The sequence below is a fragment of the Trichechus manatus genome, unplaced genomic scaffold (genome assembly GCF_000243295.1).
Source record: "Trichechus manatus latirostris isolate Lorelei unplaced genomic scaffold, TriManLat1.0 scaffold00057, whole genome shotgun sequence".
Classification (NCBI taxonomy): Eukaryota; Metazoa; Chordata; class Mammalia; order Sirenia; family Trichechidae; genus Trichechus; species Trichechus manatus.
The window spans coordinates 4,638,140-4,655,747 of record NW_004443993.1 but is presented as its reverse complement, the minus strand read 5'-3'; positions in this window follow the sequence as shown (position 1 = coordinate 4,655,747).

Genomic DNA, 17,608 nt, shown 5'->3' with positions numbered 1-17,608 from the left:
AATACCAGTCCATTTCAGCTCACTAATGCCTAGAATATCGATGTTGGTATGTTCCATTTCATTTTTGACGATTTCCAATTTTCCTAGATTCATACTCCGTACATTCCATGTTCTGATTATTAGTGGATGTTTGCAGCTGTTTCTCCTCATTTTGAGTTGTGCCATGTCAGCTAATGAAAGTTCTGAAAGCTTGAGTCCATCCATGTCATTTAGGTCGACTGTACTTTGAGGAGGCAGCTCTTCCTCAGTCGTCTTTGGAGTGCCTTCCAACCTGAGGGGCTCATCTTCCAGCACTATATTAGATAACGTTCTGCTGCTATTCATAAGGTTTTTATTGGCTAATTCTTTTCAGAAGTAGACCGCCAGGTCCTTCTTCCTAGTCTATCTTCGTCTGGAAGCTCAGCTGAAACTTGTCTGCTATGAGTGACCCTGCTGGTATTTGAATACCAGTGGCATATCTTCCAGCATCACAGCAACATGCAAGCACCCACGGTATGACAAACTGACAGGCACGTGAGAGAATAGGAATGTATGTATTCCAGGGAGAAATAAAAATTTGACCCATTTTTGATCTTCCTGTTTTTACAGGAGTTGTTATTGGTCATATCTTACATATTGCCTTCAGATTTTAGGAAATTTTTTCTGATAACAGTTTCTAATTATAGACTGTAACTGAACCCCTCCCCACACCTCATGACCAAGGTTTTCCAAACTGATACTCTACAGTTGCACATATGAGTATATCCAATGTGAATGATCCTCCGTTCATTTTGCCTGATCCTATTGAACTTGAATAACAAGCCTGGATATAATGTTGTGCCTGAATAGAACACGAACAATACCATCAGGTAGACAATACAAATCCTGCTTCTGGAGGAGTTTACCTGCCAGGGAAGAAGCATATGTTGGTCTGAATTTCCAGTAGACCCCATTTTTGTGTTCCCCAGAAGCATTCATGGAGGGCTAGGGCCACCCATATACAGCATTATAGACGAGACAGCTGGAGTCAGAGAAGGTCATCATGCCAGTATGGACTGGCAACCACTCTAAGGAAGCATTTGGTGGGCAGCTTTTGATTTCTTCACATTGTGACACAGCTAGTGAACAGTGAAACATGGCAAGCCAAATTTTCGTGAAGTAAAAATCTTCTGGGTATCTAGAAGGGTTAAGTGTCTTGAGAACGTGTTTGAAACCAGGGATTTCCTTCTCCCGATGTAAAAATGAGAGGCTTCCAGGAAAAGAATGTAGCATCTGGCCCAACTCATGCAAGTCATTATTCCACTTTTCTCCCATGATCCACACCTTCCCTGAGTTTTCTTCCAAATAGCCCATGAAGTCGAGCTTATGAGTATCACCACACATTATATACACATTTGCCAATGACTCTCTGATCCTATTTATGAACATCAAATCACTGTCTGCATATATTCTGTCCATGTCAGAGGGCTTTATTGTGAAGGTCACACAGATACTTTCTTTTACCATCTCTGCTTTCAGGTCCCAGTGGAGCTGCCGTCCTTTCATATCTTCAGAGACAAAAAGTCCCACTCAGGTCCAACCAAAATGTAGTAATAACCAGATCACTCCATGGACCCTAGAGCTGTTGTCCTTGTAGGCCAGTCTGGTACAGTGATGCGAACTGGTCTTTATCACTCAGGATAGGATCAAAAGGACCATAGGTGACCTGAATAAGAGAAAGACTATGATTCAGAATTGAGTGAGATTTGAGTTGTCTTCACTGGGGAGTAGAGAATTCTCTATGTGAGGGGGGAATTAATGGATTATTTGCTGAAGAGAATAAAAGGTGGACTGCCAGGGACATTGCATAGCTTTCTTCTCATTCTGGGCTAATATAAGACCGTATTTTCCAGCATCCTTGCTTTCAAGTGATGACACGCAACACATGGAATGACTATCAGGACAAAGCATAAAAGAGCTTGTGAAAGATCTCCATGTGTTCTTCATCTCTTACAGGTCAACTGAAAAGGCACGAGTATCAGCTGGTGCACCAGCAATTTGATGGTGTCTCCACCAGGCTAGCTTCACTGACTTAATAACTGAGGCCCATGTCCCCAACAAATGTTGGATGTGAACTCTGATAATAAATCAATATTTCCTGTGTTATGCCCTTGATATTTTGGATTTAACTTAATACTTCAGCATAATGTAGGTTACCCTGAAGAACATAATCATGTACAGTCTGATTTCTCAAAAATGATTTTCCGTAACTGAATTCTCATAAGCTAATGACTTATTTGTCCTAAATTCCTTCTGTGTGCTGCTTGTCTTAGATCTAGTCCTCTGGAAAGTGACTCTGAGATGGAGAGTTGTATGTGGAAACGTTATGGGAGTGCCCTCAAGAGATGCATTTGTGGGAGAAGTGAGGAAGGCAGGACTGGGCAGAGGGAGGAGCTGAACCATAAGACAGTTGCAACTGAGTCTTGGACAATTATTGGGGCACTCCATGATTGCCGCCAATTGAGGCTAGAGGACTAGACCTTTGTATCCCCACATCAGCCAGTATATGATGCTCCCTGAGAAGGGTCGTATTCTGGGATGGGGCAGTTAGTTCCCTGCCTTAGGCATGGTCTATGAGGCACACAGCTGTGGGCTGTCAGCAGCCAGTATTCCCAAAACCTGGGATAGAGGCATTGATCATAAGATGTGATCTGAGCTTATCTTCAAAATATCCACAGCACTGCTCCTTCCCCTTCCTACTCTTTTTTGGCACACATAATCTCACAATTCAAGGAATTAGCTAGAATTTGTGCACAACTCTTGAGGGATACATAAACCCAGTGTCCTCCTTTCCCTTGATCAGATGGCAGGGAACAACCCAATCTTCTCTGTCCAGGACTCACAACCCACTTACCTGTGGGGTTTTGTAGAGCTCCAGCAGGGTTCCAATCTCTGCGGAAAATGCTGATTCAGTTCCTGCAATAATGGTGACAGATTTGGTCTGTCTCTGGCAGTTGTAATTAGGGAGAGTCTGATTTCCTCCAGAGACCCCCAACAGGACACTCTCTAAGGTCTTGTGATAACTGGAAATGGCATTGTAGAGATCAAAACCCAAGGACAGTTTGGGGAGCAAATGTGGACTTTTGTTGAGCTCCTCCATGGCAAAGCGAAAGGCCAGAACAAATTGGTAGTTCTTCAAGAACCACCTAAACATAGTGAACATCATTGGGGTGATTGTTCAAGTCTTATATTCCAGGGGCAACTCTTAAATCATGGGAAAGGGAATGATTTACAGCCTAGTTTTCCTCATGATTTTTCCCCATTATTGCACCCCTAAGGAGTCTTATACATTTTTCTAACCTCACTTTCCATTAAGTTTTAAAACTATAGTTATACGGACATATGTCAGGTTGAGTGGAATATGAAGGGCCACAAGCCGTAGCAGTATCTAAAAGTTCATGTCCAATTAATGCTAGGTATCTGCAGTTCCAAAGAGAATGATATCATTGCTGTGCTTTTACCTCAACTGTTGTCAGTCTCATTTTCTTTGGTGTATCCAGTTGTTCAACGTAATGGACAGAAGTTGATAATACAGAACTGAGGAAAGTATTTAATAAGCATGTTCATCTTTTATGAACATTATCTCATGCAATTCTCACAACACCCCGAATTTGGTATCAAATTGGAATTTAAATATAAACGTTGTTGTTAGGTGCCGTCGAGGTGGTTCCGACTCATAGCAACACTGTGTATGACAATACAAAACACTGCCTGGTCCTGCACCATGCTCACAATCATTGCTATGTTTGAGCTCATTGTTGCAGCCACTGGGTCAATCCATCTTGTTGAAGGTCTTCCTCTTTTTCACCGACCCTCTACCTCACCAAGCATGATGCCCTTCTCCGGGGACTGGTCCTTCCTCATAACATGTCCAAGGCACATGAGACAAGTTCTCACCATCCTCACTTCCAAGGAACACTCTGGTTGTATTTCTTCCAACACAGACTTGTTCATTGTTTGGCAGTCCATAGTATATTGGATATTCTTTGCTAACACCATAATTCAAAAATATCAATTCTTCTTTGGCCTTCCTTATTGTCTAGTTTTGCATGCATATGAGGTGATGGAGAATTCCATGGCCTGGGTCAGGCACATCTTAGTTCTCAGAGTGACATCTTTGCTTTTCAACATTTTAAAGAGGACCTTGACGGCAGATTTGCCCAATACAACACGTCCTTTGATTTCTTGACTGCTCCTTCCATGTGCATTGATTGTGGGTTTAGGTAAAATGAAGTCCTTGACAACTTCAATCTTTTCTCCATTTCTCAGCACTCACAGCTTCTGGAGTTCTCTGTGGGTATCATCCCTACAGCACAAGGAGCCAGTTAAAGTAAGACAGTGATGGCAGTAACAGCAGGGCCATGCTAGCAAGCATTTGGGGCTGTATAAAGAAATGTTTGGTCCCCTCAGCCCGGCAGAGCAGCTGAAATCCTTGCTGGTGATTTTCATTGATGTGAACTGTTGCTGTTCCAGTTCCTGCTCTCTTGACTGGACCAGTTCCCCTGTACCATACTCCTAGGACCTTAAAGAAGGAGGAGGAGGAGACAGTGTTGAGCAGGATTGGGGAGGAAGGGTGGTTTCTTGGCCTCCAACCCCTTCTCTGAGCTGGACTTCCAGGCTCTGAGAATTGATCCATTTGGAGGGCTTTTGCATTTAAGACCAAACTTGCTCCTTCACTTTCAGAGTACACATTTGCCTTTTCCTTGAGCCTCCACTGAAACTTCCAACATCTTCCTTCTGGTCATTAGGTAACAGGTCTGAGCAGGGGAGTCTTAGCTCTGTTTCCACATGGAAAGATTCCCTGAACCCAGAGCATGAGATCACCCAAGGCTGGCCAGTCTAGACCACCCAGACACCTCCAGGGAATCAGGGATGACCGAAAGGAATTCAAGGGCAAGGCTTTGAGACCACCCAGGTAGCTTTGACCCTTGATTATGAAGACACATCATGAGTCAATTTTTAGGACGATCATGTTTTTCAAGTTCAGTCAACCAATCAATCATTCCTTGTTGACTTTCTATCAAGTACAGTTACAACCGTTCTGATACTGCTTTAAAATTTTTTAAAAAAATTTTTGAATCTTTTAAATGTGTGATCATTATTTTTCCTATCAATTGCATAATTAGGATTTCTTTTCTTTCCTGAATTTATTTTTTTAAGTCTCCTTTCATGGCACTAATAGTCTCTTAGTTTCTCCAGTCAGAAGTCTGGGATAATTTCTCAACACAACTTTCAGTTCCATCTGTAGACCCAATCAGTCAATCAATCACAAAATCAATAAGGAGAGCAAGCCCCTCCTCCATTCTCATTAAATTGTATGGTAAATGCAAATCGAAAAGAAAAAAATTAATTTTCCCTGATGCAAAAAGGAAAAGAGACTACCCCTCACTTTTTCTCAGAGCATTAACTTTAGAGAAAGTGTTCTTTTAAATTATTTCCCTCTGGAGACTTCCTCTTGAAAAGTTAAATAAGCTTCTTGCCAGTTTTACAACCCTGGAATGTTTCCTCAAGCATCTGGAAGCCATCTCTGTAAAGTGTCATCAGTAGGAAAGACAGATCCCTCTCAGTTTCTGAGGGAGCATAAATGCCTAACTGGAGCAGCTCCAAGCTGTAAAACTGCCTCCGGCCATAATGGCATGAGAATTTAATTTTTCTCGTGGATAAAGGCAATTTGCAAACACGTCTACCCCATAACAAGGTGAATTTAGGATAAACAATGTGTGACAAAGGGTGCTATCAGGTCCTCTTATATGAGGACCAGGTTTCCTTTCTCGTGAGAACATGTATGAAAGGAGATGCAGCTGGTTGGCTATGTAAAGGAGGACTTTCTTTCTGTCTTTGTAATCTTTTTAGTGGATTGCCTGTGATGTAGCACATTCTGGTTTAATGTTTATTCAATAATGTGTTTGGTTTTTGAGAAGAAGTTTTATGGGTTGTAAGTTTTATTTTTAGGGATATTTTCCCAACACTTTCCACTTCTTCCTAACATGGCTGACTCCTGTTGGTTTCACTCTAAGACTGAGGTGAAATGTCCCTCTTCTTAGAAGTATCCCTCCCATCAGGGTTATTTTTACTTTTGTTGTTTTCTCTAATAGCACACTCTACTTCTCGTCCATTCCTTTGATGTAGTTTATTAGCTTCTTTAGGTGGATGTTCACTGTTCCCAACCAAAACATAAGTTCTATGGGGATTTGCCTGAGTCCATTTTTTCACTCTGCCAGGCACCTTATGGTTTCTTGTGACAGTTGCTAATCCACACCTTTGCTACTCAAAGCCTGGTCCCCATAGCATTAACATCCCTATCAAATGAGGTCTTGTTAGAATTGCAAAATCTCAGGCCTTACCCCAAACCTGCTGAATCCAGAATCTGCATTTTAAGAAGTTCTCCAGGACATTCATATGCACATTAAAGCTTGAGAAGCACTGCTGTAAGGATAGGGCAATTTAAAGAATGAACACTGTGCCAACTTACCTCCTGTATGCCATCTACATCTATTTCATCTCCTTTCTGTTTCACAACAATTACCCATGTCTAGGCCACCATCAGCCTCTTCTTAAACTTATTCATGACAAGGTCCTAACTTCATGCATTCACTGTTGTCATTTCTAAAATATATTTGCAGTATAGGGCCTGGAGAGTTCCAGTTCATATACTGAATATAAACTCCCATCTTGGCTGAAAACCTGTTAGTGCTTCCCAATGTCCTTAGAAAAAGCCCAGAGTGACCCATGTGGTGCTAGTGGGCCTACTCCCACCAGCCCCTCCAGTCTAGCACCCACCACTCACCTTTGTTTTCTCTGCTTCAGTCACCCCTTCCACAGGTCCTGGCTGATACTGGATTCTCTGCTGACTTGGGGATTTACACACACTTTTCCCACCTGAAATAATCACTCAAACCTTCTCCTATAGCATCAAGGCCCAACCATGTTTGTAGCTAAATTCTACCAAATCTATGAACCTCATTTGAAATATCTATCACTTCCAAGCCATCTAACCTGTCCCTCAGGTTAAGTTTTTTTATTACAGGCTCTCAGATGTCTAGGAATTTTATTTATTTAAAATGTCTTCCACATTAGACTGTAATACCTAAGGGCAGGCCACATGGAGTTTTTTGTTTATTTCCTCTCTGACCTGTCATTGTACTGGCTTCTTGAAGGCTGCCCAGGAAAAAGTTAGCTCAGCAGGCCTGGGTTGCTAATACCCTGCCCTGTCTTCAGAACTGGTCCTTTGCCTGCTCCTGGAAGATGAGCGCTGAGCCCTTGGAATATTCTGCTAAGACTGTTTTTGCGTGCCTGAAGACTTGCGCCATGCTGTATCAGTTTGACAAGACAGTGTATGCTGATATGTGATGTATGGTGAAGGCCTGTTTTTGCTCTTGGGGATCCAAGTAGCTTAAATCAGTCACATGAGCATCGCATGCTTACATGACTGACCAACACTTCTGTGTTGTCACACGTTGTTGTTGGCAGAATTAAGCTAGTCCATGCAATTTCACTGGGAGAGGACACCTGGAGCTGGCCCTTGGTTGCCCTGGATTTTTCCCCTGGTGCCTTTAGTCTTTGCTGAATTTAATCTGTATCAACTTGCTGTAATAAACCTTACCCATGAGTACAGTAGCTTTTCTGAGTCCTGTGAATTATTCTCATAAATTATTGAGCCTGAGAGTGGTCTTGGGTCCCACAGACACAAGAGCACACAGAAAACATTTTATACCGACAATCAGTGATTGTATCTACTCTAGAGCAGACTGTCCAAGTACTTTCTATGATGATGTCCATGTTATACAGTGAAACCTGTGAGAGCCAGAACTCAGCGGGACTGCCTTGTTTTTCTGGATCTTGCAAATTTTCTCTCTTTGACAGGGTGCAGTCTTAACCACTTTTCTATCAATCGTATTAGTGGAAAATATTTGAGTTTTCCCTCTCTGACAGGTTTCCACCTTACAAAGGTTCCAGCTTTCACAAGTTTTACTGTGTTTCCAAACTGTGAGCACAATAGCCAGTAGCCCCATGTAGTTATTTGGGCATTGAAAGGTGTTGGTTGCAACTAAAAAATTGAAATTATAATTTTAATTAAAATAGTCATATGGTACAGACTACAATATTGGAGAAGATAGCTTTATAGTACTCAGGAGAACCTTAAACAAAGCACACATAAAACGGCATTAAAGCTGCCATCCCTACGAACCAGAGCTTCACAGGCTTTTTCTTCTTTGAGGCCTTTTATATGGGCAATACTATGGATAGAAGTAAACATAACACTCCGTTCAATTTGGCTGCATTAAAAAAAAACCCATTGCCGTGGAGTCAATTCTGACTCATGATGACCCCTCTATCCCATAGGGTTTCCAAGGATAATCTTTACAGAAGGGCTCTAGAGGCCGAGAGCTACAGTTGCTGACCAAAAGGTCGGCAGTTCAAATCCACCAGCCGCTCCTTAGAAACCCTATGAGGCAGTTCTACTGTGTCCTATAGGGTCACTATGAATCGGAATTGACTAACGGGCAACGGGTTTGGTTTTCGTTTTTAATCTTTATGGAAGCAGATTGCCACATCTTTATCCCAAGAAGCGGCTGGTGGGTTCGAACCACCGATCTTTCGGTTAACACCCAAGCACTTACCCACTGCCAAACCAGGTTTCCCTCAAAAAGACAACAGTGGACAAATTCCAAATCCAAAGGGAAGCCACTAAAACCACGGTCCCTAGGTGGCGCCATCTGGGTGCGTACCCGGAAACACTCCCCTTCGCACCCAGCTGGCCCGAACCCGGAAGCGGAAGTGCGTGTCCACGCCTGGCCGCCACATTACGTCGCATTCCTGCTCAGGTGTGAGGGGGTTAGTCTCTGTTCGCGTTCGGCTGCTCAAGTTTCGGGTGCAGCCCGCGGGACACGTGGTCAGGTGTAAGGGCGCTGCCCCCGCTCTCCTGCGCACTCCTGGCCTCCCGCCCTCCCTGGGCTGCTCCAGAGCCGCCGGGCTCCCTGTAGCCGCGCTGTGCCCGCACCTCCCGCCGCCGCTTTCCAGCGTTCCTGTAGCCGCCGCTTTCCTGACGCCGCCGCCTGTCCGACAGCCTGGCCCACCCCGCCCACTTCCGCCTGGGGCGCGGCTGGTTTCTGCAGGGCCAGAGTTGGGACGGCGGAATAGGTCTTCTGGCCCTGGGTCTCTCGGTACATTAACAGGTAAACCGTAGGAATCCTCGCCGAGCAGCAGTGTGGCTCTCAAACCAGTAGCGTCAGCTATACCTGGGAAGTTGTGGGAAATAGCAGAATCACGGGCCTCATGGAAGCCCAGGGTGGTCAGCCTGAGTCTAAATGCTTTGCTCATCTCCTGCAGTCCGTCGCTCGCCGGGCTCCGCTTTTGTTTTCTGTGCTTCGTTGAGGCAGGGCTTTTAAGTACTGTCGGTCACACAAAAAGTAATGGTTGTAAGTATTTAAGATAGATGAATTCAGAAAGATGTGTTGGAACTGCGTACATTTATTGTTGTTAGGTGCTGTGGAGCAGGTTCCGACTCATAGCGACCCTGTGTACGACAGAACGGAACACTGCCTGGTCCTGCGCCATCCTCACAATCCTTGTTATGCTTGAGCCCGTTTTTGCAGCTACTGTGTCAGTCCATCTCGTTGAGGGTCTTCCCCCTTTTCACTGACCCTTATTTATCCCAAGTTCAGGAGGACATTATTTTATTTAGAGGCACATTTGTAGGACTTTGTGAGTGTCATGTAGACATTTTCATCATTTTTGTATGAGAACCAGTATGTCCAACCCTAGTTGGACTGATGTAAAATGTGATGTTGCTGAACAATGTAGGCGATGAGAGGTTTAGAGAGATCACTCACAGTGTTTGAACAAGATCTTAAGGAATGGCTGAGACAGAATCTGTGCGGGAATGGATGCTGGTGATTCAGCCACGGTTTTTGCTACCAAAGAACCACGCTTCTTAATAGGTTGAAAGCTTCCTGGAGCAAAAGCCACGCATTTTCCATTGTCAGAGGAGGGAGTATTGGGAGTGACGGCAAAATGAGAGTCATGTGTAATGAAAATAATTAAAATACTTGAATAGATATTAGAGGATCACCCACACGACAGTGTTGCAAAATGTACTTCATCTTTTGTAATAATTTTTTACAAAGTACTGTTGCTTAAATGTGAGAAGTGCAACTATTAGAAAGTCATGATTTATAGTAAGTCATTTTGAACTTGAAACTTAAATTGATGAGTGAATAATTTGTGACATCTGTAACATGACAAGAGAATGTTTCTTTTTGAACCAAATGGAATAATGTAGAATGCAGGTAATATGTGTATTTCAAATCTATTGGATATAAGAGGAACAAAAGGATAACATTTTACATAGAAGAAAAAACTTAAGAAAAAATGCATAGACGCTAAAGAGTCACTAATGTGTCCCTGGGTGGCACAAATGGTTAAGACTACTAGCTGAAAGGTTGGTGGTTAGAACTCACCCAGAGATGCCTTGGAAGACAGGGCTGGTGATTTGCTACCAAAGGATCACAGTGTGAAAAGCCTATGGAGAAGTTCTACTCTGCACACATGGGGTAGCCATGCATCAGAATAGACTCAGTGGCAAATAACAACAAAAAATGAAGCTGCAGTTGCATATATTATTTCAAAAATTTAACATGTCTAAATTTAGGTATCCTGTTTAAGAAATCAATGCTAACTCCAGTGCCATTAGCATAATTCCTTTTTTTTTTTTTTTTACTGTTTAGAATTAATAATTAATGAGATTGTTTAGTTATGGAAATTGTTCTTGTGTGCCTTCGAGTCAATTCCGACTTAGCGACCCTATAGGACAGAGTAGAACTACCCCATAGGGTTTCCTAGGCTGTAATGTTTATTGGAAGCAGATTGCCACATCTTTTCTCCCTCGGAGCCGCTGGTGTGTTCAAACCATCGACCTTTTGGTTAACAGCCAGTTGCTTAACCACTACACCATCAAGGCTCCTTATTACGAAAATAGTCTTGTTTATATATATATGTGTGTGTGTGTGTATGTATGTATGTGTGTATATAAATAACAAGGTGATCTAGATCCAATTACTTTATTAGAAAGTCCATTCTTTACACACTGCAGTTCCTCAAATGTGATTTTATTTCTCTACATTAGTACAGCCTAAGGTTAGCATTAAATCCTCGAAGTACCCTTGTTATGTCTCCATAGTATATAAATTTCCCTCCTTTCATTCACACACTCAGACCAAGAAACTAAGTTTTTTGTTTTTTAATGGTGTCATCACCCTTAACTGAAACTCGGTGCCTCTTAAGAATTAACTCCCACCCTCCCTCCCATCAGCCCTTGGTAGCCACTAATAAACTTTAGTGTTTATTCATTTGTCTATTCTAGATATTTCATTTAAGTGGGATCATACAATATTTGTCCGTTTGTGTCTGATTTATTTCACTGAGTGTAGTGTTTTCAAGGTTCATCCATATCATAGCACTTAAGAGAACTTCATTTCTTTTTATGACTGAGTAATGTTCCAATTTATGGGTATAGTACATTTTGTTTATCCATGCGTCTGTCAATCGACATTTGGGTTGTTTCCACTTTTTGGCTATTATGAATACTGCTGTAGTGAACACTGGTGTAAAAGTACCACTTTATGTCCCTGCTTTCAAGCCTTTTGGCTATATACACATTGTTGTTAGGTGCTGTCAGGTCGATTTTCTACTGATAGTGACTCCATGTGACACAGTAGAACTGCTGCTTAGGTTATTCTAGGCTGTAATCTTTGTGGGAGCAGATTGCTACATCTTTCTCCAAAGAAGCCACTAGGTGGGTTCAGATAGCCAACCTTTCGGTAACAGCCGAGTGCTTAATCATTTGTGGCACCACAACTCCTAGAAATGGAAATGTCTGGCTCATAGGGTAATTGTATGTTTACCTTTTTGAAGAACTGCCCGTTTTCCACGGAGGCTGCACCATTTTACAGTCCCACCAACAATTTTTCCACCTTCTCCCCAACTGTTGTTTTTTGTTTTACTGATAGTACCCATTCTAATATGGGTGAGGTGGTGTCTCATTGTTTTGATTTGCACTTCCGTAATGACTAATAGCATCGAGCATCTTTTCATGTGTTTATTGGTTGTTTGTGTATCTTGTTTGGAGAAATATCTTAGTTTTTGCCCACTTTTAAAATGGTTTTATCTTTATATTGTTGAGTGGTAGGAGTTGTTTATATGTCTTGGATATTAAACCCTTATCAGATACACGATTCCCAAATATTTTCTCCCATTCTGTAGGTTGTCTTTTCTCTTTGTTGAGAAAGTCCTTTGATGCACAAGATTTTTTAATCTGTCTGTTTTTACTCATGCTTTTGGTATTGTAATCTATCGTCCGAACCTGTCTACATTCAGAAGGACGGATGAGAATCACCAAGATCAGCACAAAGCTAGTCCCTATGAGGTGGAGGTCAGACATACCTCCACACTCCCAATTCTTCACTCTTAGACCCACCATCCCATGTGCCAAACCCCCATGGCACTCTCTACTTCTGTGCTCGATAATTTCTTGCAGTGACCACACAGAACTCACAGACCATACTCAGCATTGTGAGTTTTTAGGGAAGTAACAGGCTGTAACTCAGGATCAGGATCAACTTGGAAGTAACAGGGCACAACTCAGGAGACAGGAGACAGTTCGTCCAGCAGGACAGCTTCCAACCAGTATAGTCCTCGGCATCCTCTTAGCTGTGCCTGCAGGCAGGGGGCCTTCTCTTTGCCGTGCCAGCTGACAGGCCCTTATCTGGGCCTCTGTCCTGCTAGGGCAGGTGTTACAAATCATTAGCTCTACAAGCAAGTGCCTGGAAGCAACCCATTCCGCTAGCAAACCCCCTTCCCAGAAGCACTTATCTCTCTGTGGGCTGACAAGCCGACTGTACCCACCTCACTCTGTGGGCAGGCAAGCATCACCTCAGCCGTCTGCCTATCCCATGGTTCCTTCTGCTGATACTGCTGCCACCATTTCTCCACCACTGGGCTTTGCTGTAGTTGTCACTGTTTCTCGCCATTTTGCACTGTCTTCAATGTTACATCACTGTTCTCCGCACCTGGGAAGTTTTTGGTACAAGAACCCCATGTCCAAAGGGCACATGCTGCTTCAGGCTCTTCTTGATGTTCATTAGGTCCCTCTCAACCTCTGTAGTATTTCCCTTTATATTTAATTTCAAGGGATAACCCAGCCAGACCATTATTTGACTAACCCCCTTGGTAGGTCCCCTGCCATTAAAAAGACAGGAAAAAAAAGACCAAAAGACCAAAAAAAAGAAAAGACCAGAAGAGACTCTAAACTTGTTCTTGAATGTCAAGTAGCTAAAGCAAAAAGAAGAAATGATGAAGTAATAGAGCTGAACAGAAGATTTCAAAGGGTGGCTCAAGAAAACAGATTATTGTAATAACATGTGCAAAGACCTGGAGATAGAAAACGAAACGGGAAGAACACATTTGGCATTTCTCAAACTGAAAGAAGTGAATTAAAAATACAAGCCTCCAGTTGCAAACAAACAACTCTGTCTTGGAAGAGGTACAACCCGAGTGCTCCTTAGAGGCAAGGATGGTGAGACCATGTCTGACATACTTTGGACATGTTATCAGAAAGGATCAGTCCCTGGAGAAGGACATCATACCTGGTAAAGTAAAGGGTCAGTGAAAAAGAGGAAGACCCTTACTGAGATGGATTGACACAGTGCAGTAATGGGCTTAAGCATAACAGTGATTGTGAGGATGGTGCAGAACCGGACAATGTTTCTTTCTTTTGTACATAGGGTCACTATGAGTCAAAACCAACTCGACTTCACCAAACGACAACAGCACAGGGAAAATAATATCCGATGCAGGAAGCATGAAAAGAGAGTGGAATACACCGAGTCACTGTACCAAAAAGAATTGGTTGATGTTTAACGATTTTAGGAGGTAGCGTATGATCAGAATCTGATGATACTGGAAGAAGTCTAAGCTGCACTGAAGGCATTGATGAAAAACAAGTCTCCAGAACTGACGGAATACCAACTGAGATGTTTCAGCAAACAGATGCAGTGCTGAAAGCACTCACTCATCTATGCCAAGAAATTTGGAAGACACCTACCTGGTCAACTGACTGGAAGAGATCTCTATTTATGCCTATTCCCAAGAAAAGTGATCCAACCGAATGTGGAAATTATTGAACAATATCGTTAGTATCACATGCAAGTAAAATTTTGCTGAATATCATTGAAAAGCAGCTGCAGCAGTATATCGACAGGGAACTGCCAGAAATTCAAGTAGGATTCAGAAGAGGACATGGAACCAGGGATATCATTGCTGATTCCAGATGGATCCTGGCTGAAAGCAAAGAATACCAGAAAGATGTTTACGTGTGTTTTATTGATTACGCAAAGGCTTTTGACTATGTGGATCATAACAATTTGTGAATACATTGTGAAGAGTGGAAATTCCAGAACACTTAATAGTGCTCATGAGAAACCTGTAGATAGATCAGGAGACAGTCATTCAAACAGAACAAGGGGATACTACGTGGTTTAAAGTCAGGAAAGGTGTGTTTCAAGGTTGTATACTTTCATCATGCCTATTCAATCAGTATGCTGAGCTAATAATCCTAGAAAGTGGACTATATGAAGAACAGGGCATCGGGATTGGAAGAAGACTCGTTAACAGCCTGCAATATTCAGATGACACAACCTTGCTTGCTGAAAGTGAAGAGTACTTGAAGGACTTACTGATGAAGATCAAACACCGCGGCCTTCAGTATGGCTTACACCTCAACGTAAAGAAAACAAAAATCCTCACAGCGGGGCCATTAAGCAACATCATGATAAATGGAGAAAAGTTTGAAGTTGTCAAGGATTTTGTTTTACTTGGATCCACAATCATTGCCCACAGAAGCAACAGTCAAGAAATCAAGTGACGCATCGCATTGGGCAAATCTGTGTCAAAAAACTTCTTTAAAGTGTTAGAAAGGAAAGATGTCACCTTGAAGACTAAGGTTTGTTGACCCAAGCCATGGTGTTTTCAGTCACCTCGTGCATATGAAAGCTGGACGATGAATAAAGAAGACTGTCTTGGTTATCTAGTGCTGCTATAACAGAAATACCACAAATAGATGGCCTTAGTGAAGAGAAATTTATTCTCGCACATTCTAGGAGGCTAGAAGTCTGAATTCAGGGTGCCAGCTCCAGGGAAAGGCTTTCTCTCTCTGTCAGCTCTGGAGGAAAGTCCTCACCAATCTTCCCCTGGACTAGGAGCTTCTCCATGCAGGAACCCCAGGTCCAAAGGACACACTCCCAGCACCACTTTCTTGGTGGAATGAGGTCCCATGTCTCTTTGCTTGCCTCTCTGTTCCATATCTCAAAAGAGATTGGCTTAAGAAACGATTTAATCTTGTAGATCTCGTCAGTATAACAGCTACTAATCTCTCTCATTACATCATAGTGATAGGATTTACAACACATAGGGGAATCACATCAGATGACAAAATAGTAGACAGTCATACAATACTGGGAATAATGATCTAGCCAAGTTGCCAGATATTTGAGGGGGACACAATTCAATCCGTGACGAAGATCTAAGAAGAATTCTAGTGTTGGAGAAGAATATTGAATATACTATGGACTGCCGAAAGAACAAATCTGTCTTGGAGGAAGTACAGCCCGAATCCTCCTTAGCAGTCAGGATTGCGAGATTAGGTCTCACGTGCTTTGGACATTGTGATGGTTAAGATTGTATATCAACTTTGGCTAGGCTATTATTCTCAGTGTTTTAGCAGTTGTATAATGTGATCACCCCCATGATGGAATCTGCTGAGTGGTACTGGTGGAGATGGGGCCTGTGGCAGCTCACTGCCCCCCCAGTTTCATCTCTCTACCTTCCACCAGTTACTTTCTGCTTGCTCACCTTGCCAAGGTTTTTGGCTTGTTCCAGATTCAGCAGCTGCCTCTTGTTTCACCTCCGGTTTGTGGGACTTGAGCTAGCAGCTTACCTGTTGATCTTGGAATTTGTCGAACTTCTCCGCCTGCAATCAAGAGTCTGGTTCCCCAACCTGCTGACCTTGGGTTTGTCAGCCCCTGTAGCTATGTGAATCAGGAGAAATCTTGCTTTCTTGTCTGCTGATCTTGGAATTCATTGACCTTCACAGCCTGTGAGCGGGAGTCCCTCTCCGACCTGCCGATCTTGGGTTCACCAGCTTTTGCGACTGTGAGCTGGGAGAGGCCTCTACCCTGATCTGTGGCTTGGGACGTTTTAGCCTCTATAATTGCGTGAGCTATTTCCTCGACATAAATCTATATTTATACGCTTTACTGGTTTTGCTTCTCTAGAGAACCCAGTCTAAGACATTCGGTACCGAGAGAGGGGGGTGCTGCTCTAACAGATACCTAAAATGTGGAAGTGATTTTGAAACTGAATGAAGCGGCAGTGGCAGAGGACCAGCAACAGCAGAGAACGTGCAGCGGCAGAGAAGTGGCAGCAGCAGAGAACCAACAGCAGCAGAACCAGGAGACCGGGGCAAGATGGTGCTGGAGCTGACCCACAGAGCAAGATTGCTGAGTGCCTGTGAGCAGGAGGCTTCCTGGTGGAGTGGGGTGCCTCTGAGCACTTATCGATGGAGCTAGGCTTGCTGGTCCAGAGAGCAAGGGGGCTGAGTTCCTGTGCGCAGAAGGCTTCCTGGTGGAGTGGGGTGCCTCCGGGCACTTACCGGTGGAGCTACTGAGCTTTGGAACACTTGCCCCAGCAGGGCAGATGTGTGCGTGAGGCCTGAGGGCCAAGAGGACACAGGAAACAGAACCAAAAACTGAAGAGACAAGGAACACAAGAAGCCGAGATGCCTCAGTCCAAAAGGTATGGCCATGAACTCGGGTTTCAAAGGGTGGAGCCATGGCCTCTGGTGCTTCTAAGGGTGGAGTCGGCACTCCGATGGACTAGGAAAATGGTGCTCCTGAAGCCGAGGGAGCGGAGTTGCTGTCCCCGTGAGTGGAAGGGGACGTCACCCTCCACGGGGAAGCCGGGCCTTTGGGGTTCATTTTGCATCTCCTCAAAACCAACCCAGCTGGGCAGGGTCTTGGTGGGCTCCTGTCCCGTGTTCCAGGGAAGGAAATTGAAGAAGAGAGAGAGTCTGAGTGTGGCTTGGAGCCACAGTGCTGGTTGGCCGCTAGCGAAAAGGACTTGGAATGTTTCAGAATTCCAAGTTTTCTTGGATTTTGCTTATAAAATGCATATGCTTTCTAAAAACGGGTGTTTGCTAGCACAAATAATTTTGAAAGAAAAACATTTTTTCATAGTTTCCGATTCGTAATGATTTAGAGGTTTTTATTTTTTTATTATTTTTTTTTAATTGTACTTCAGGTGAAGGATTACAGAACAAATAGTTTCTCATGAAACAGAAGTACACATGTTGTTTTATAATATTGGTTAACAACCCCCCAACATATCAACCCTCTAACTTCTCAACCTCTATTTTTTTTTGGTGAAAATACAGATAGCCAAAGATAGACCATTTCAAAAATTTCTACATGCACAGTTCAGTGACATTGACTACGCTCTTTTGATTGTGCTGTTATTCTCACTTAAGATGAAGGCTTAC